At 41.9% G+C, this 21711-nt stretch overlaps 2 long non-coding RNA genes across 6 annotated transcripts in view; one reads left to right on the top strand and one right to left on the bottom strand.

The window, feature by feature from the left end:
* The window catches only part of LOC147758180 (uncharacterized), a 49923-nt gene extending 31132 nt beyond the window's left edge, over window positions 1-18791 (bottom strand). The window contains exon 1 of the long non-coding RNA XR_015319075.1: window positions 18504-18791. This is a non-coding gene — a long non-coding RNA (uncharacterized LOC147758180). The remainder of the gene's footprint in view (window positions 1-18503) is intronic.
* Window positions 1803-12045, top strand: LOC111251980 (uncharacterized). Of its 5 annotated transcripts, none has more exons than XR_015318398.1 (6): window positions 1803-2086; window positions 2231-2492; window positions 2790-3025; window positions 6623-6993; window positions 10918-11127; window positions 11662-12045. It is a non-coding gene; the product is annotated as an uncharacterized LOC111251980 (long non-coding RNA). The 5 variants fall into 5 exon arrangements; XR_015318397.1 differs by having other exon boundaries at window positions 1805-2086; window positions 6623-6916; XR_015318399.1 differs by lacking the exon at window positions 6623-6993 and adding an exon at window positions 5675-5713 and having other exon boundaries at window positions 1813-2086.
* Window positions 18792-21711: the final 2920 nt, after the last annotated feature.

The following is a 21711-nucleotide window of genomic DNA, read 5'->3' as shown; positions in this document are numbered from 1 at the left end:
TAGGAGTACCCGACAAATTGCTCGACCTTACTGGACGCCTGCTCGCCTTTTAGCCGTTAAGCGTTTATTCGCTCTCTGTTTGCGTCGTGTTATTTGGCCAATGGCCAACCCGACCAAGTACGATACAACTCTACTCTGAATTGGAAAACTACAAGGTAATAAAGCAAAATATTCTGCTAAAAATACTTTCTGCTAAAAATGGTTACAGTCGTACGGTCCTATTCAATCGAGTAGAACTTTTGGTGACTTTGGTGATAGCAAGTGACGAGTACAAGATTGACTGGCGCCGAGCTCACGTTTGGTGCTTTAGTTGCATTTTAAGAATCTATTGTTTTCTTTTTTTTATTATATATTATATACATGTATATGTATATGTATATATTATTAAAAGTATATATATATATACTTTTAAAAGTATTTTGTTTTCTATATCTAATATATTTTTAATTAAAGTTTATAAACGCTTATCTTTAGTGTATTCAAATTTGGTTCTTACTGTAATTACACTGTTATTACAACATCATAATAAAATAAAGCATAATCTATGCGTAGAAATAGAAGTTTGCTTGCTCCGTATATTTTAATATAGCTCTCGAAGCGCAAGCTTCATGTCTGGGCATCGTACCGAAGTAGATGCACTATATGTTTCTTCTTATTCATTTTTATAACAATTGATCCTAAATTTGACCTTATCCTAGACTAAAAGCGTGATCCACTGTTCAATATTGATCGAACATTTGTGTGCTGCACATTTAGATACTAGGTTATACAATACTCGAGCCACCATTGCCTTTTGCAGGGTCCTAGAATCCGCCTTAAAAGCCGCCTAGGCTTATCAAACTGCCTGTGCTGACCAAAAATCTTGAAGTCGTTTCCGTTTTTTGGGTTTGCTCAAGTACGCTGAATCCGAATTGGAGTTGGTCACTTACTACGGTTTCTCAGTTTTGGTAGTGGGGCCAATCATCGACAACTTTGCTTGATACATTAACACGGCTAATGGATTGCTTCGAAACGGAGTAACGCCTGCCGATAGGAAAGGCTAACCTAGTGCGGATTTGGAAGCAAGAAGGGAGAGAAAGCTACGTTAGAAAGAGAGATTACGGAGAAGAGTACAGTGAAGCCTACGGCAACCTGATGCTTCAATCACGTTTCAAGCGATATATATATATGTATATAAATCTTTGCCATGGAAAAACTGAGTTCAGGATTATGGCTAGATCAGCGATGCTCACTTAGTTCAGTGGAAGGTGTGTTGCAATTCAAACTATTGGAACTAGATTAAGGATTTAAATCTTCTCTTTCACCATTTGTGTACGGCTGTGTACGTATTAAAATTTCTCAGCATCTATACTGCTATTCAAACGTCAAACTTTTACGTTTTTTTCTATTTCAGATTTATTCAATATAATACACGATGTCACTGAGCTTTTTCAGGCTTAAGGCTTGCAGTGTTTACTACGTTTGAGAATTTTGAAATAGACATAATCGGTGAATGATAAATATCTAAGTACGTACCTAGCCCGAAATAGACTTAAGTTGTGCACCGTCGTGATAGTTGATCCAAATTTTACATACGGGATTATCGCTTTTTACATTAATCCGTGGCCCCGGTGCCTATCCTTTGCCTCTAATTTCATTGCGCAGCTTTTGAATGGCCCTAATGTTGTACTCGCCTCATATGAAAATATCTCGATGCAGTGATTAACATCGCCGGCTGAAAAAAGACACAGTCTATGGCCTTACGGTCTACTGTTTGGTCCTTTGATCCTAACTAAGCTTAGAGTTTGATCCCATAAAGTGGATCCTCTTGTGGTTTGACATTCTAAACGACATTGAAGCTATCGAGTGGTAACACATCTCGTAAAAGTGTCTACCCAGCTTCATCGGCACTCTTGCCGATTTCGATACAAAATAACATTAAATACTACGGTTTCTACTTGGATAAGATGTTAAATGATAACGTCACTGGCAAAATTAACAATGATCAATTCTAAATGTACTTTATAAATAGCTGTAACACATCGAGCGTACCCATAGACACGTACCCAGCTTTGAATGAGAATGAATTTATTTGAGTTCGTGGTCGGTAAGTTGAGGTTGGATAGATTTACGGATAGTTGAGTTTGTAAACACCCAAGATCAGCATTATATATAAGCAAACTGACTTTTTAGTCTTCCAGTATTATACTTCAGTTTATACAAATGGCTGTAGTTTTATTTTTGGCTACAGGCGTATGGATTTACGATCAAAATCCTCAGGCTGCGCCCGTCGTTACGGAAAGCTTAGTCGTAGAATGCCAGTGGCTACACCACGGAACAGACCTCTTCCAGAAGCTGAGTGTCGAGGCCAGGGCTTACTGTGTGTAAATGTCATTACACTGGAACTTTGCTGGGGGAGACCCCGAGTTCAACCCAAGCAATAGTAGATATTACGATGCCAATTGCTAGTAAAAGGACTCCGTGTACTTACGTTAGACCAAAACAAGGAAAACGTGAGTGATGTGCCGTGCCCTCTCTATGTACCTGCAGTAGGGAATATCACATCCTCCTCATTTAAACATAAGCGCTAGGTTGTCCGTTCCCCTAATGTGCAGAAGAAACAAACCCCAAAAAATTGGCATTGTGCCATTGCATAAAGACTCAATCGATTAACATCACTCTGTTCTAGTTGAGGTGGTTGTGGCGCTTGCGTCGACAGCGACTACGGTTCTGGCTCAGACACACTGTCCCAGCTACCTTCAGCCTTAGGCAGAGAGCAAAGATTAAGGTAGACTGTGTTTGCTCATCAGGTGCGAGTGGAAGATAAGTACCAGCAGAGCTAGCATCACCTGCTACACTAGACGCGAGAAACTAGCCACGAGTTGGTGCCGAGTCGAAGATCAGCGACATCACCCCCGGCTAGCGGCCCGCGGATGCGGAGAGAGAAAGAACACGTAAGGAAAAAGAATACGTACAGATGTGACAGTCTTGCCAATAGTTGCGCCAAGAGCGAGGGACCGATAAAAATTACTGCTTCATTGTGTCAGTAAGTATGACCAAATTTGCCCAATGCATATTCAACTGTCGATTAGATATCTCTTTAGACCTTGTTGCGTATGTCGCCTACCTCAGTTAACTGTACCTTGCTTTGTAGTTTAAAATGCTTTGTTAACAAACGGAAAAGCAGCAAAAATTTGTAGCGCTCTAACTACTTGAAAGTAAAAAATTACTTTTTTTTTTTTACAACAAATTATACGCTACCAACGTGTCCGGTAATGTTTGATGTCCGGACGTACAGACTGCTTTAAATTGTTGCTTGGCATGACAATTCAAATGTTCGTATGCAACGTCGTTTTATTTCAATGACTACTAGTTCGATCTTGTATTAGCAGAGACATACAGGAACTATATTGAATTCATAAATCAATTTTTGAGAGTATAGCGTGTCATTAAATTATTATTGATATCATGCCTAGCACAGCAAAATGAGATTGGTAAAACCGACGAAAGCTTCACTAATAAGAGCAGAAAGGGAACTTTATAAAAGTTCAGGCTTGGCTTGTTCGTGGCCTGGTAGGACAAGCTATATCTGGTCTAACCCGCCCACACTAAACCAATTCGCACGACAAGGCAATAGGCCTATGAACGATGCTCTTATACACCAGCCATTGTATATAAGAATTCAAGAGGAGCGAGCAATATCGACCCGTCAAACAGACATGTGTTCCATGCCTACCGCACGCTCGCTTGCTACTCCGCTACACATATCATCTACGTACACATACATCTACGTACATGTTCGATTCTCGCTGGTTAATTAGTGAGAGTTAGCGTTTTGCGGATAGCGTCGCTGTCTGAACGCTTGATCAGATAGCATAAAAGCAGTTACAGCACGTGCATAACACGACGGACAAGAAAACGAGTAAATAAAACGTTTACTTATAGCTCGTATGTGGAGTAGAGCAGAAGTCTCTTGGAGAGTGTTTATTTTATATATAAATGTATACGATAGATATACATCGAGTGACGTTTGTCAAACTCTAAAGAGAACTTTCTCATTCTGTACAAAAATGTATAGTCTGCACGATATAGGATTGCATTCTTAATGCTTGTATGGCTCAGTATGAAACGTATGTCCCATTGCTGCCTTTAAACTATTTTTTGTTTCTGGTATCCAGAATAGTCGAAATGTCCTTTGTTTGTTGACAATTTCAAGCTTTCTATGATCACTAGCAACTCCAAATTCCAGCCAAAACTTGTACCTATGTATTTTGTTTTGAAAGTTGGCACTTTTTTACTTGTTCGTTAATTCGGTTATTTTTATGTTATAAAGTCTTTTGCACTTGAATGCTTCCTAATAAAAACAAGAGTAGATTCAGGTTGGCTACGAGACGTTAGCTGGTTGTGAGGCGCTAACTGCTAGCGTGTTCAGGTTGAGGATGGTCAATTTCACAGACTGTGAAATTGTCAGGGTAGTAACTTCTTTATTGTCATGGCATGATCCGGTATCGCTTTCAAGTCATTAATAAACTTATGGATCCCGATTTAAAAAGGACCCATAATTTTAACTTGTTATAAAATATAGGCTCAGATTTGAATAGTTTAAATAATAATAATAATAATAAAGTTCGATATTTCAGAAAATGGCCTTTTAAATTAAAGTTTTACAATCTGGTATTGCTGTTAAACATTGCTGCAAACGACCTTTTGGTAGTATTTGGGTAACATAAGAGGAACACATCTGTGTGTATCAGAAACCTGTTGCACGTTTCCGTAAACCTACCAATCGCTAACGAGCAGAACAACAAAAACAGCACAAGGTTCATTTTTGCTTTGAAGGCTCTTCGCCAAAAGCTTGATTTTTCTATATTTCATGTTTTCTAGCCTTCTGCTATTGAACGATACCTCAGATAATAAATTGTACATATCCTGCAAAATATTAAAAATAAAAAAATAGGTCGCGGCATTATATTGCCAAGAGGTATTCAGTCTTGCAACCAACTAGGTTGCAGTAGCCACTTAGTTTGTCTAGTTCACAAAGCTACATCCTTTATTCCGGCATTTCGCCATCGTCCATGCAAGAAATACATTTTCTCTTGCGTAAAAGACCAATATTCATTAGTGGGAGAATCTGATTCTAAATGATATGAGAATGTTAACATTGAACCTTTAAAACCGACCCGGCACACTTCAGCTACCAGCCATCGTAGTTGCCATAAAAAAAAGTTCTCTTTCTTCAGTTCAGCCTTTCTTAATGTGCGTGCTGGTGACGCTGTGATAGCGCACGTTTAATATCGTTATCTTTAAATTTTCACGTAATAATTAAAAGAAATCGAAAAAGCAATTTTCTTACAATTGTATTATTATATAACTCACTGCATGTTTTACCTTAATAGTATTATTATAGATAAAATAAATAGCAGTCTTATGCATAATACGAGGGCCAAAGCACACACGTAAGTAAACACGAGCAGACGGAAAGGCTATTATAGCCAAAGCAATGAATCAGCCAAGCTTTGAAAAACCAAAGATCGAAACATACATTTTTGGTGATTATCACCGAGTAAAGGCAAGCTAATGTAGAAATGTTTTATCTCACAGAAGAGGTGCGCTTTCAGTGTGGTAACGTTGTATCTCTCGTCGGCACTATCAGCTGTCCTAGCGCTGACCTTTCGCTTTTGTCCTTTAATTCAAGGTCATTCAATGAAGGGCAATTCCTTGGATCAGCAGCGAGGTAGGCTTGGATACGTTATCACCCCCAATGGGCGCTCAGAGTTGTGGAACTTGTAATGGCTTTGCACGAGTAGATTGACGCTTTGTACGGCTGCAGTTCATCAGAGCGTCAAGAAGTGGAGGAAATCTAGCCTATAAGGGGTCCCTACATTGATTCAAACGCTGCTGCTTATTACAGCAAACTGTTCGATCAATTGTACATATGCTGTATAATAGGGTTTTCCGTATTACGAAGCTGAGGAAACTGATTGATTTTTCATTTTACTACTGCATTCTATATGTCATAGCCATTGATGCAAGTGGACATCCCGCAAACGCTAGCCAATATGTCTTCAAAGACATTTTTATTTAACCGGATTTTCGTGTGGTCGTACTCCGTGTTGAAAGGCTAAGGAACTGCTCGCAAGAGATCAGATCTTTAAATATCCATAAGCTAAAATTGAAGAAAACAGAACAGCTAGGTGAAATTTCAATAAAATAAAAGCTAGCGGGAACTGCTTGCTCGACTTATATTTATCTAGACCTAGTTCTATTTATTAAAGACTTGTCGAGGCGCACAGCCATACATACTTCACTACGAAATAGTTATATATATATATATATATATATATATATATATATATATATATATATATATATAATATTAAACAAACATTCCTACGTTTCATGCAACGTTTTGCAGTATACCTACAATCTGTAGTAACTGCCAAATTCGTAGCAACTGTTGTTCACTTTGAGCCCTTTCCTGGTGGGGCCTTTCGGCCTCAAAATGAAACCCCTTTGAAGTCCGTTTGCACGTTTGTGTGGGTGTACATTGCGCCTTCTTTACGAATTGACTAACGTCTCCGGTCAGCTGGAACCGACTGCCTCGATAGACGTGAAGCTTGATCTATATGTCGTCTCTTTTCAGCCAGTAAAAGAGTGGAGGTAAAGAGGCACCAGAGGCCCATGAGTTGATGCTAAGGCTGGAATTTAAGGAGCGTCGAATTGCATATCTACATATGAATGCCAGGAGGTGAATGGCAGGTTGAACTGGAGGAACATAAAAGGCGGCGGACATATACGCACCAGCAGAAGGCATAAAAGGAAGCACCGCGAGTACAAAACCTATACGAGAGAAACAGATAGAAGAAGAGCAAGAGTGTATGTATTATGAATGTCGGGAAGAGGGAGCCAGCACAACACCACTGTCGACTAATGAAAGGTTACCCATTTTTCGCAGTTCAGCATTGCAACTTCACGACTGACTCAGACGAGAGACGTTCCGTTAACAAAATATAGGTAAAACACCAAGAAATTAGAAAAGAAAAGTCTGGAACAAATGGAGGGGCGCGGGTAAGCGAAGCGTACCGTGTAAAATAGAAATTGAAAATAGAGTGGTGCTCTATTCAGACTTCAACAAATAACAGATTTATAAATGTAATGCTCGGTCCACCTTTCAGTGTAACATTCTTCGGTACTTTTGGTTTATACTATGACCACTACCATATTCTATTAGTTTATTCCTGTCACTTATAATAATTATGGTTGGACTCTATTTGCACCTTTCAATACACCACGTAACAGGCGCCGTATGATCAGTCAGATATATAACTATATGACTGCTAAAATTCGTTAGCTGCTACAACCTAGCATCTCTGCAAAGTATAATCTCAAATTTGTCCTAGCCAAAGATACATTTTCTAACTAATTGTCACTGGTCATGTTTTAAAGTCCAGACCTATTTCTGATTGCCTTTTGCCTGTGGCTAAACTAAGGTAAATCTGTTGCTTCTTCTCTCGTTGAATGTCCTTCTTTTGCCGAAGTGGCGGTATCAACAGCCAAAACAGGCGCCGTTCATGGCCAGTTTGAAGAGATACTCGTCTTCACGTGGCCTCGTCACGGTACGCCGCAGCACAACTTTAACAGGACACGCTGACAACCACGGCATTGCCGCCAAAATCATCATCATGATTATAATGATGCCGTCGGCGACTAGTACTGCGGTTACCGCAGTATGCTAGAGTTCAGTGGTCCTCAGATGATTTCGTAGCTTTGTCGTGCCAGCTTGGTCCTCACTAGGGTCCTAGCCTGCGTTCGGCGGCCCGGTTTGGCCTGGTAATTGATGAATCATAGACGTCGAGATAAGGAATTCTCGCGCACACAGAGGACCTCGCCGTCGCCGTCGTCGTCGTCTGCTCGGCGGTAGCCTGCGTAAGCAGGTCCGTCTTCACGTTGCGCAAGCCAGGGTTCGGTTCGAACGCTGCTTTCTCGTTCATACACGTGTCGTGGGTGGCAGCGGTATCATGAAGGTCGCACGTCCTTCGCGCCACGGCGCCCGTTGCTGATGTTAGCAGATGTTTGGCCGGTTCAACGACACAGACGCAGTATGTACAAGCGGCGATGATAAGCGGCGCCTCGTCGAGTCTCAGCTAAACACTATTCTTCTCGCTGAACTACTAGGGACATAGAATGGAGTAACAGGAGTGGGCAGAACTGTTACGGCAAGGGCAGCAAGTCTTGGCTATTTCGACGGGCTTTCGGAACAGCGCTAAGCAATAGACTCTACAGGCGATGGAGCCCTTTATGTGGACGGAGATGGTGGCGATCTAACGAGAACTGACCGTTGCGTAAAAGACAGGGTCCCATAGCCAAAAATGCAGCTAAGAGTGAAACGCTCGGGAGGAAATGAAGGAATCGATATAAAACGGTGATCACGCGTCCGATATCGTCTCAGCCCTAGAATTGTCCAGCTCACTCCTTATAGATAGCGGCATAACGCGTTGGACATTCTAAGCGTTCACGACATCGATGTTAAACAAGGTGGAAGGAATAATTACAAGTACTCGTCACATAGGCACTATGTCTTTTCCTTTACCACCCACCTCAACAGTCAGGAAGTTTCGCTAGAAGGCTAAACGTAAGATTTTCTTCCTAACCCGGTTTCTTCTATGGAAACCGCTACTGCGCTGGCTAACGGAGGTTAAAGATGGTTGAAATGCCTAGTTAGCTCACTTCATTATTATCATAAATAAGAGAAAATCATTAATTTTTTTACAAACTTTTCATTGATAGTTCTATGTCCAGCTATTTACGCCTACGTTTTTACGCTCATCGTTCGTTTTTCGTTGTTCAATATCAATTCAGAAAAAGATTTTTTCTACCTCGTCCCATTCGGCTTGCATCAAATGTAGTCGCTCCACGATAACGTTTAATGCATTGTAAGTCCGCTGTTCCTCGTTAGAGGATCGGTAAATTTATTATCGTTCTTGAGACAATAATGTCTTAGTTATGCCAAGATCACTGTCTCGCTTTGATTTCATCGAAATTTACTCCAGAACACCTTGTGATAGTACACTATCTAATAGAAGGTTGCAGAAGATAGCGCGCTGTCATACGCATTTTTCCTGCTACGTTTTTCATGGCAAGAACTTTCATATAGTCGAGAGTGTGTTAGTATAACATTAGCGACGCAGAAGTCCCCTTGCTTTCATTAGATGATGCCTTAGAATTGCGCCTCGATTTTATCTTAGCGATGCATCAAGGTTCTCTTGTTCCATTGTTCCAGCCGCTTCACTGCATTTAGTCGATCTCGAGAGTCTGAAAAATATCGCTGTTGTCCCTATATGAGCGTTTTTGCAACCCGATATAAGGATGGCACATGGCGATATCTAAATTGATTGTCTTTCTTTAGCTTCTCTTAAGCAGCTCTCGAAAGGCGCGTTCGTCTTCCGAGAGCTGCTTAAGGAAATCTTAGGAGATATGCTTGAGTTCAAAATACTTTACCAAAATGACCACATGCCCACTAACATAATGTTGGCTTATCATAACATCCGAGCCAGTATTTAGTAAGGACAACACCACTAGGAACTTAGGGAACACAACAATAATAATCCTTATAATTTCTTTTCCATTCTATTGTATCTGGTGTTGACGTTCAGCACGGGTATGGGATACTATGTCAGACTAGGTTTACAAAATCTACAGATCTTCTAGAAAATTAGAAACGTTTGCATACCTTAAAAAAAAACTATGCGTGCATAGCCTGCCGACTATTATGGATGACCATACTAATACGAGCACATAAAAGATGAGGGGTATGAGCTGCAGTAATAATATACATGGCAATTTGAAGTGCAATAACGGAACAATGCAGGACTGCACCGCGACCACGTTATTCTTTTGTTTTAATTTGTCACTTAAATATAAAGTACTATTAGGATCGTTTTAAAGGCTTGCTTAGAGAAGCGCCTCGACCAACTTGGGGTCTAAAATTTGAGAAGAGGCCGTCGAAACTTCTGTTGTTCCGTGAACGTTCGTAACGAAGCAAAATCACTTCGACAAGAACCATACTAGGCAAAATGATATACTCTGAGATCAAGACTTCGACAGTCCTGCAACACGTACATTGTTGTTATACGGACAGGTTTGAAGTCTTAGCAGGTTATGCCTTAGTGCTTTTCCCCGTGTCTAGACACCTGAAATGTAAGCTTTATTAGGTCGTCCTTTCTGCCGCAGTGGTCGTTGTCACAAACGGCTTTTTTTTGTTTTCCCATATGGACGTTGTTCGGTTATCCCAAGTACTATATACTAGGGAAAAACCCCTTTTTAATTAATTATCGAGCAGTATTTGGTGTTTTCTGGTCAAGAATACAGCGGTAAACAAGTCAATTAGTATGGCCTAAACGTAGATAGGTGCAAAGCGGCGACGGGCTTTTGCCTAAGAAAAAAGCTAATTATTTTGTGCTGGATGAATTACAGATACGTCTAATAGTATATTTGTCTAATTACTTAGAGCTGTGCAAAATCTGTGACGTACCGTTAAGACACAACCTTCGCGTTGATGCGTACGAGCGCACGATAAATATGGAAGCCATATTTAAATTATATATTTTAATAACATATTCCTCATAATTAAATTAACCAAAACCGATCCATCATATACAAAAATGGTGACTGCGTTATCTAACAAAGTTGAAAGATTTCATCGGCCTTTTACAAACTGCGGAGACAAGTTTGAGGGATAAAGGTTACTCTAAATGATTGAATTGAACAATTTTGTTCAAGCAAGTAGTATATACACAATAATTATATCTTCTTTGTGCAAGGTCGTTTAACTTATCGTCATTAAACTTTTATTTATCAGTTTCTGTGTATAACTTTAAAAGCTTACACATTTAGGTGTCCTACGTGCACTTCATATATGCATCGTTTTTTTTTTTATAGGTAATCGTTACGTTATGGCCATAGATTTGCCATTCCTTTTACTTCATTTTACCTAACTGCACACGTGCCACAGCTTAACTGCGGTGTCGTAACGACTCTCTCAGCTATACAACGAATTCTAGATCTGATGTCAGGCTTGCATCATCAAGTAGTGATTGAACGGTATGAAAGAATTATCCTGCGAGCTGACTGGATGTACTTATGTCGAAGGTAAGAAACACCCCTTCGAATCGTACTAACGGTTTCAAATAAAATAACTCTACCCAGGCGTATAGACATATTTCGTATCCAATCAAACGCGTACCCGACCCATGGATCAACAAAACATTGCACAATTGGCAAAGACCCCTCTAGGAACTACTATGATCCCTACAAACTTTTTGTCTTCGGCATATGGTAAGTCGGTCGTTAAGGTCGACTGAACGAGCCCTAGTGTTCCAGGGTGACTAATATTCCACCGGTACAACCATAGTGAGATAGCAAAGCTGTTAGTTTTGCTGCGTGAAAAGCAAATGTACCAGGCATTTGTACAAGGACAACAGCTAAAAATTCAAAAGGTGGTCTGCTGATTGATCTTTGACGCATCCAGTAATATTATCTTTCGATTTTTTTTTAAAACTCTGAGAGCTAGTGGAAAAAATGAACGGACATAATTTACGATGACCAACTCACCATTCAGATTTTTCCAAGTGTTACCAATTGCCTCAGAGATATTTTTGTAAAATCCATACCGTTGTATTTAAGGTGAAGTTTAAACGATCGACATGAGGTTTGATAACCGTGGCTGCGGTCAAAAGATCAGGGTTCATCGCCATCGACGTCTCTTCATTGATGAACAAACGAAACGACGAGTATAAAGCCATACGGAAACGGTCGAACAGAAACGTACTTCCTGCGTGTTTGCTAATCATCTGACAAAATCTCCACCATGATAGAATATTCATTCGGAACAGAATATTCATTTTGAACAGCCTTCTATTAAAATAAATTTAAGGAAGTAAATTGTTAGCCTATAGGACGTAACATAGACGAACAAATCTGCAGCAAAAAAAAAAAGAACACTCAAATAATTTCCGCGAAAATTGCATTCATTGGTGGCATATAAATAAAGTTCGTGGAGCAATTTTACTTTACTTAGATAACTTCGTAAATAATGTAGGGTTTAATGGTATGTAGCATCGCATCTATTCATTTCGCAACGAGAAATCAACAAAAGGCCCATATCATTTTACCGAGTGATTTCAGCATCTATAATTCTATAAGAAAACTCAATCTCAGTTCGAGTTAGGCATTTTTGTGTCGCGGTGGCAACATAATTTTTGTGGTTTGAAAAAAAATCTAATTAATAACCTGCATAAAACTCGGACTGACTGACTGACTGACTGACTGTATTATTCATCAGTACTGTCACAGCTTACAAAAGGCTTAAAGTTGTGCAGTAGCAAAGCTTTCGTTCTCAACAGTTTCAAATCTTGTTAAGCTTCTCGTCACATGCTAAACGTATTGCGATGCATTGGCACTTTTCCATCTAGGAAAATACGCTAGCGAGCTATAGATTCCCTATATAGCATTGCTTATCGATTAGCTTCTTCTTCTTCGACTTCTTGGGCTGTTTGTTCCAGGTGGTAGTCCGTACGAGGGCTAGACGTTTCTGTTTGCTAAGGCCTTGTCCCGCCATGTTCTGATGCTTCTTTCGACGATATTTGCCTCTACAGAGCACAAATTCCCTCGTTCATCATGGCTGCTTCGGCTCGAGCTGACTCGACCTTTCTCACTGAAAATCGAATTGTCCTCTTCTGTAGTAATAGTGACATTGAGTGGGCGGCGTCGCTAGAAGAAATGGAGAGAACGCAGGAACGGTCTTTCAGGGTACAGCTAAGCCGGATGATGTCCTATAGCTACAAATACTAGGCCAACATTGCGGAGGGCGGCGAGTCTAAGTCCCACGCTCTACGCTCAAAAAGATCATTCAATGAGCGGTATCCACAATGGTCTATGTAAAAAGGCGAAGAGGACGGACACCATAACAGCGGCTCATTCGTCCCGTTGCCTGAATTGGGGCATCGGGAAGGGGTGAGTAAGGGCGTTGTACCGAGGAGGTGAAAATTAATCAACGGGTTGATCGATCTTTGTAAGGGGTGTTCGCGTATCGTGTCTTCGTTGCAATCCTCCGTAATCAGCGATATATTGAAGCCCAAGCTGATTAAATGAAGCAAGAAGCGCGCGCAGGAGACAGTACAACGTTGATATGTGAGGATAGGATGCGAACATGGACAGCAAGCACGTGCCAATGCCCTTTGGCCCGTAAAGTACAATTAAGAAAACAGTTTAAGTAAGCAAATTCAAAAGTTCCCGGGTCTTTGCGTAATTTTTTTATTTTGCATATATCCTTAATCCTTATATTTTCATATCTTTATATATATATATAGCATATGTCCTTAGGTTTATCAAGAAAATGCACGGATTATAATTTTTACCGGTTTAAGGGATAAGACCTATCGATGTATGGTTGAGCAAGGTCAGCCAAGGCCGGAGGATATCGAAAAATCAAGCCAGTTAAGTACTGACGTAAAATTACATCCGTCGTCATGAAACAGATTTGGGGCATCTTCTAGGGATGACAAATATCTGTATGAGAACATGCAACACGGATCGTGAAACAGTCACGCTAAAAACGGCTTTCCCGTTCTGTAGCAAATCAAAAGCGATAACCTGCTCCATATTAGAACGACACGCTCGAACATGTCCTGATCTCCTTAATAAACGCATTTCGGTTATTTTTGTAGCGAGTCTTTTGTTCGCACGTTCAAGTAGTCGTTGACGTACTTCTCATTTTGCCTCAAATAACTAGCGTTTGTGCTCAACATTTCTATTTACCTCGTTGCTGTCGCACCGCTTGCCGAAGCGAAAGATCGAGACGAAGTGCGAAAAAGAGGTCCTGACTCGAGTCAAAAAGCAGGCCGCATCTGCGAAGTAATCAAATTCTACTTAGTGTTACGGGCTCTCGTTTATACTTGTCGTAATAGCGATGTGGAGCGACTTCTTGGCGATATTACTTCGTTCGCGTTGGAGTATAGTCTTTGAACGCCAAGTTACAACGCAGGGTTAAGCTTTTTACTCAGTGCAGCCATGTGTATTCACCAGTGACTGGAACGGCATCGCTTACGATCCTATGGCTCACGAGCGCGTTTTCGTCGAGGCTGTGTTTGTGTGTGTGTGTGTGTCATGTCGAGGTCATCATTTAGCCCGAACCGCTGCCCTTTGTCGGCTCATCATGAATCCATTAGTCTCAATGGCCAATCTCACGCGCTCCCAGGGTACAGTTTCTTTGCCTGAACATAATAGATGACCTTGTCAGATTAGGGCCCTCGGCACATACGGTAACAGAGGCCAGCTGAGGTAGATGCTTGAACGAATAATAATAAAAGCAGTCACGGTTCTGATCGCGATGATCTATGGATAAAGCAAATGTAACATTGCGATAGACTTCACACAGAAATGGGCACATAGCGACACGAAGGGGATGACAAAAGCAGAGTAAATAGAGGAAAGGACTATTTACTTATCCCCTGTGAAGACCTGTTTGACTTATTAGTTTGGGAAAAATCCTAGGTAACGAAACCGGTAAAAATCTTAGGTAGCGAGTCCGGCGTGAACTCCCAAGGCCTAGAGATGAGTTTTTTAGTGAGTATGTGAGCTCCACAGTTGGCAAAGCAAATATTTTAGAAGGATACATCGGTTTTCGCTAGGTTCTAAACAAACGCCGTTAGGTGAAGCGACGAACGGCTTACTTATAGGCCTCTATAGAAAACTCGTTATTTTCCATTACCATTACGTTGTCTCGAGTTTGCAGATTCGTGCAGAGAAGGCAGATTTAAAACCAGAACTAGATTTTATTACACTTCTGTAAAGGAATAAAGTTTTCACACACTGCTAATATGGCAGTGGACGACCGGGAGTCTCCGGCAGGTGCTTAGCGGACAGTTTAATCGCATTAGCAAAACGCACGCACCACCATATATCTTCGATACAAGCGACCAATATTATGTAGTTATATAATGGTGATCAACAGGATGACATATCTGTGAAGTTTAGTCTGATGAAGGGGCGTGGAATTCGTTTGTACTTTAACAATCCAAATCCAGGCTGTAACCCTTATTACATCATCATAGTATGAGTATTCTCAGTTCGTAGTATAGGTAGAATGTAAGACAAGTCCACAGCCATTTCGCCGTAGGTTCAGATAAAAACCGTAATAATAGCGCATTTTATAATACAAAACACAATTATAGATCACTGCATACTAAGCCAACAAAGACACACGTTCCTATACATATAGATAGGGATTTACCTAAATGACAAATACACGCATAGGCATATCATAGGAGTGATTTTTAGTTTACATTAAAAAATGAAATGATTACAGTGTGTTTATTTACCACTAGTCCGTGAGTCGACAGGGGAACGTCACTCCACAACACGCCGCAGGGTTAAGGATATAATTGCAAAAATGGTTCACGTGAAAGACGCGGATGGTCATATCTCACCATCGCTAGTATCCTCAGTGTGCGTTCTATCACTCTCTTGGCGGACCCTTCACCGCTTCTGGTGGGTCACCAGAGAGGAGGTTATCGAGGGGCCATCGAGGGATAGAGGGCGATGCTGGCATACTTGTTCAAACAGAATTGCCCGGCTAACGCCCGCGACTTGCTCGTGGCTTTTTCATTAGCATAGATATGAACGTGAGATAGGTAGCACGACAGGTCGCGTAGCCAATGGCTACCGAGCAGCTTACCAAATGTTGCCTAAGCCTGCTCAGGCCTAACGATCAAAGCCGCAACCCCTACAGCTTTCAATGGATTGGCAAGCTGGCCGACTAGCTTACTTCGTCGTCGCGTGATCGTAGCACGAGATAAGTACATGTGTATTTTATACGACAAGCCCCGTACGACGGGCATGCTCCGGCGGTGATAGGGATAGTGTGAGAAGTCGTGCTATTTGTTCGACGGGTTGGTTTCCCTATCTGTCTATCTAAACCTTTGTGTTTCGTTGTTCGACCTTTTTAATCATGGGAGAAGCGGTAAAAAGAGAAGAAGGGGTGTCGATTGCGAAAATAGTGTGCTTAACTGAACCCTGTTTGCCGAAAAATAATTGTTGACCTGCTGATCCCCACGTTGGCCATGGCTATATTGTATAAAGCTGGTCCCATGATGAAGCTCCATGAGCCAGCTTTAATGATAGTAGTTGCTGCTGGGGTAACAACTTTATCCCTAGGACTGAACAGCACTAAGATAATACGTTTTGGATTGACAACAAATAGACAGCAGACGTCGGCAGGATACACTTGATACACAAACTAGGTCGATATAGACGTGATAGGTGAATAAAAATGATTTTTTAACTTGTTTCTTCAGCAACAACCGCCTATAATGGTATCTAAGGCGCTGACAACAAAAATAATAAACTCGATAGAAATAGTAGTGATTCTGTAATGCCTTGTCGTAGTTCAAGATTGAAATAACGCTCTAATTGATTTTATGACTAAAACGTTTCAGGTGTCTATAAATATTATTATTCAATGATCTGAAAACAAAAAGTATCCTAATATGCGCTTGTATCTTGAATATTTTCCTTTTGAAAAGCCAAATGCCTGAAATGAAGTCTATCATTGCAGCTTAGGGGCATACGTGGAAGGAGGGCAAAGGGTAGCCCTCAAGTTCGAAATACCTAGCTATACGTTCAAGGAATACAGAGAGTTTGCAGAGACGGATTGGCGGCGAAGCGGGATGGCCGTGCCAGGACCCTGAGCTCTTTCTGGAGCGGGGTAAGGAGAGATCGTGCCCCGACACCGACAGTCACTGAGCACTAGAGGGGATTTCCGCTCAAATCGGCTGGATAAATAGAAAATGAAGTCCGATCGATCTCCAAGTCACTTCCTTGGCAAGCGGGGTGCTCTGGTAGGAGGGACATTCGAGCAGCTCCGGAATGGGAGGGGACATGGAGAGAAGGCGTTCAGATCAGACAGGAGGTCGAAAAGTGGCGGTAGTCGATGCGATGGCAATGCTGTGTAGCCTGAGGCCTGTGAGAGCCTTTGAGCATGTGCAGTTTACTGCCTACTGGCGCCTTCTGCGCAGTGAATCGGTGCTGGTTCTAGCCGTCAGAAGAAAGCCTGCGACTAAACCGACCGGGTCGCCTCTTTTTTCGTATCTACTACGAGGACGACACCGTGCGGTCGGCGCCTTTAGCAATCCAGACGGAGAAAAGGATGGCGGATACGCGGCAGGCTGGGGCGCTCAAGAGGCGACAGCTTTGTCGCCCTTGGGTTGCCTCCACTTGGCGGCAGGGGGTTGGGTTACAGCAACTAGCCAGACTCGCCAAAGTCGCAGCTCTCTTTCTTACGCAGCGTACGGCGCGTTTGGGCTTGGCCTGCTAGGGTGGCGGTGGTAGGAACAGCCATAGCCGCTGCTGATACTGCAGATTCCATTCTTACACTTTTCTCAGGAGGAGGAAACCTCACACAAAAGGAAACCCGTGAAGGAAACGACCGACTTCCTTTAAAATGCGGCAAAAAAATAATAGCAAGAGTAGAGGTGGTCAAAGGAAATGGGAAAATTATAGGTTACCCAATAATCATCATAATATGATGAAGATTAGTATGATCGTCATTGACCATTGGCTGTTATCTTTTATTTGATTGTATATAGTTTATTTATTCACACCATTTATGTAGTTTTTCTCTATTTTTCCGTGTAGTATTCCTGTAGTTATATAGAGCTTTAAAGAAAATAAAGCCAGCATTTTATTTGACCATATTTTAGGTTTCACGTGACAGTTGTAAATATTTAAAAAATATTTTAGCGGCAAAGCTTATATACTATTATGCTTTCAACCCCCTCATATGCTGTCAGTTAGCCCTCTACTTGGTAGAGGCATGATATCAGTTGTACGGATATTAGCGCTACAAATTTCAAGCTTTTCAAAGAATATGTTAGTAAGAAAATTAGCAAGTCAAATAAAGTTACGTTTCCACCCCATTTCAAAGATGAATTATGAATCACATACTTTCTGTGTTAGAAATATTGTAGATCCTCCCAGTTAGAGAAAGTTCGCGAAGTATTGTTTTTATAACACTTATCTAAACTCCGACCCCACACCATTTTTCGGGCCTATTTCTCCTCGTTGCAAACTTACACTTGCCTGAATTTTAGATTTCTTTTTGCCCCGTAAAACTATATTGGCCATTCGAGTTCAGGCCATCATCGCATTAAAGCAGCCATGATAACTCATACGTCTCGTGATATAAACCTTCTACTCCATCATTTATTAATACCCCATTCTTTGATTTATATAAAGGAAAATTGATTACTAAACAACAAATTTAGACCTCACCAGTAGCATCACTATTATCATTAACTAAATTAAGAAATGTTCGAGCTTTTACGTTATTCAATGTCAGTAACTGCCGCTTCAAAGAGACTGCACTACTACCAGCACTAGCAGTTTTCAGCGCCTCAGATGCGTTTCACGCTATGGGGGCATGCAACGGCGTGTACGATATACAACGAAAGGAAAATTCTAAAATCTACCTTTATCTTGTTGTGTTGCTATCTCTGTTGGATGGTAAATACAAGTGCGACGGCTCATACGTAGCTGTTGCAATGGTACGAGCAAGTTTTCGATTTAATCTACCGTTCCGTGCAACCATTCCTCCTTCGTAGACTTGCTGTGGTAGAAGAACAGCTATCTCACTACTGCTTGAGGATCCATCTTCTATTTCTGCGCGGAGCATTCGGTCGCTTGCGCTGAGCCTCAGGTCGTAGACGGTATACTCGGCAGACAGACAAACTCTGCCTACCGACGTACAGACGGAATAGCCTAATTTATCCATACATGCGCACGCTGTCGGTGCTTATACGCGAGCGAGCGAGCATACGGCAAGATAACCCATCGTATGGCCTCGTACGCACTCTCATCTATCCCTTAGCTTCGGTTAGCAACCTTCTCCTGCGAATGTTTCGAGAACCATTGCTTGGCCGGTTTTACCAGCCCCACTAACAGTGTCAACAGTAGTAGTATGAAACGCAGCAGAACTGACTCTGACGGACAAATGGCTAAGGCTCGATATAACTCTTCTCCCAATCGCTCTTCAAGCAAGCAGGCGTCAAATAAGCAGCCAGTCTGGTGGTCTGCAGGACAATTTCGCGTACATAGGCTGTAGCCGGCGCGAGAGCACGACAGACCCGGCAAATGTAGACATTGTCGGCGTTGTGGTTGGCGGCGAGCCAACAAGGCCAGATACGCCTGTTCTTTTATATTCGCAGACGTCGACGTTAGGTTTCCGTCTATGGCAGTCAGTCTCCGCGCACCACCGCGACCGTCGACCTCGGCCAATACCGGAAGGACCGCGTGAGAAAAGCAGCGACCTGCCACTAGCCCTGCTATTTCGACTGTTATACAAGCCTACCTAGTTTGACTAGAACTAGTTTGTTACTGCGAAGGGATACCACTGCAAGACACGGCCACCTCTGCCGCTAAGCTGGGATCCTAGAACTGCCAGGACTTCGGAGCACTCGAATCCTGGCTACTGTTTTTCCCATTGGCCTCAGACCTATGGCTGTGTAGCAGTTTTGCCTGCAGTAAGGCTTGCACTTCTACTTCGCCTGATATACGTCGATTTTCTTTTTTCTCGCAGCATTTTTCCATCCGGCAAGAAACGCTATTCGGGTCGGTCGTTCACCTGCTGCCACCTTCGGCGGACACGTCACTTGGACCGGCTAAGCTCGACCCAGAAAGTGGACTACCCGAGAAGAAAAGTTTTTTGCCCCTATCTTTCTCTATATCCATTGCATGTGTATGGTAACATGGGGTTAAGTTTGTGTAGCTGTATGTCGGCTCGATTACCGGATTGAGTAGATACTTCTTGGACGCAACTGGTAGAGAAGCCCCATATATGCGGCTGTGGCCAAAAACCATCAAAGAGATGCGAGAAATCAAGAAGGTCTTTGTAACTGTCTGAGCATTGAACATGTGTACAACACATTTTACACCGTAGTGAAAACGGAGCAAGCGAAATAATGTTTTCGTGTTGGTTTTAGCGGCAATGTTAGAGCCTTCATGTGTCGAGATACAGCATCTTCTAATAACAGATTTTTTGGCCTTAAGCCTCTTTTCTATTATCCTACCTCTTTGTCTTCTATTTCCCTCTGTTTCATCATCTGTACGTGAGTGACCTTGCTTTTCGCCATCTTAGCCGGCGTTTGACGACTGCGCCGTACTATCTCATCGAAGACTGCAACGATACAGGCAATAATGCATACTGGAATTCGCCGAATCTGTATCGAGCAGCTGTAGAGAGGAGCGAACTTGAAGACTGATTGAGAAGAACTTGCAGAAGAAGAACTTGAAGATTGATTGATCACAGGGCCCGACGGGCGGGAATGTAACGTAAGCGAAAAGAAAGAGCGTGCCGAATGCAAGCGCATGCACCATTAAAAAGTTGCGGCTTGTCAACTTCCTCGAAATCAAAACGTATAATAATAGAAGGCAATGACGAGACTAATTCGGTTCGTTGTATTGCCTTAACCGCAATAGAGTAGCTGAGTAGGATACGGAAAGTATAGTATTGAGCTGTATGATGCTGTTTATTGGAGGGCGTATCCGCGAGTAGTTACAAATCGGTGCCAGGTGGACATTATAGCCGTCTTCTACACTAGGATTAAGAGTTGTTTAAAAAAATTTGCTGTGCCTTATTCATCACTAAAGAAATTCCCAGTTCCTTTGTTTCTACACTATCTTTCGGCATATTTGGGCCATTATATGTTGACTAAGGCGCTCCTGTTCAGCGCTGGCACTTTTCACGATTACTGCTGCCACCTAAAGATGCTATGAACAGGCAGTCATATGAGATATTTACCGGAAAGCGTAACGTCCTAAGTTAAGTGAGTTCTACTTGCATGTTATTCGTGTTAGTTGGCTAATGTTAAGTTACTCATATACACAGTGCGTTTTCATGTGACACCAATGGGGCGATGTTGGTGCATTTTGCCAGTAGAGAAATGCTTATTTGTAATAACTAGAGAATCTCTCTTTTTGTGTATGTTGTATATATATAATGTAATATATTCTACGAAAACACGCGAAGCGTTTTTATTGCAAAAACGGAGCCGAAACGCCATTAACAAGGATCCTAACGACGAAAAAGCTTCAGAAAAGGCCAGCAATATTTGACGATCTTAACGGATTGACCCATGACCGTATAATGTAAGAGCCTACACAGGTCAGTGGAACTACATCAGAAAGTTAAAAGACGACCCAATGAGAGAGCGGAAGGGGTGGAGGATCCACATAAAACAGGTGGAGTTTTACTGCATCATCACGCAAGGTTTCACAAGTAAATCGTTCCCAAACAGTCCGAGACGGTACCCATTCATACCATCAGCTCCTGTTTAATATGGAAATAGAGACCCATTAGACCATGGGCGGAGCGTAGCTAAATAGACGCCTGTTCGGTCTTTTCGAGACTTTTAACTCACAAGCGAAAGGAATGACGCGATTTGCAGAGGACGAAGTTGGGAAAGACAAAATGTTCGACCTGAGTGATCCGAGACCTTCATCGAAGGGTCGAACCATCTGAAGGGGATCTGAGTAATGCAAGTTCGGTGCTCATCGTATCGGTTGCGTAGCCCGTATGTTTACGTTATAAGCCAGCAGCCACTAGCTTTATCTGTATATAGATAGTAGTGCAGATAACGCAATTATACATTGCTCTTTCGCTGCCAGAGTCTGAAAGTTTTA

This window comes from Varroa destructor, unplaced genomic scaffold (assembly GCF_002443255.2).
Source record: "Varroa destructor unplaced genomic scaffold, Vdes_3.0 BEIS01000001.1, whole genome shotgun sequence".
Taxonomy (NCBI): Eukaryota; Metazoa; Arthropoda; class Arachnida; order Mesostigmata; family Varroidae; genus Varroa; species Varroa destructor.
Note: the sequence above shows the minus strand (reverse complement) of the source record. Positions and strands in the feature narration are given on the sequence as shown.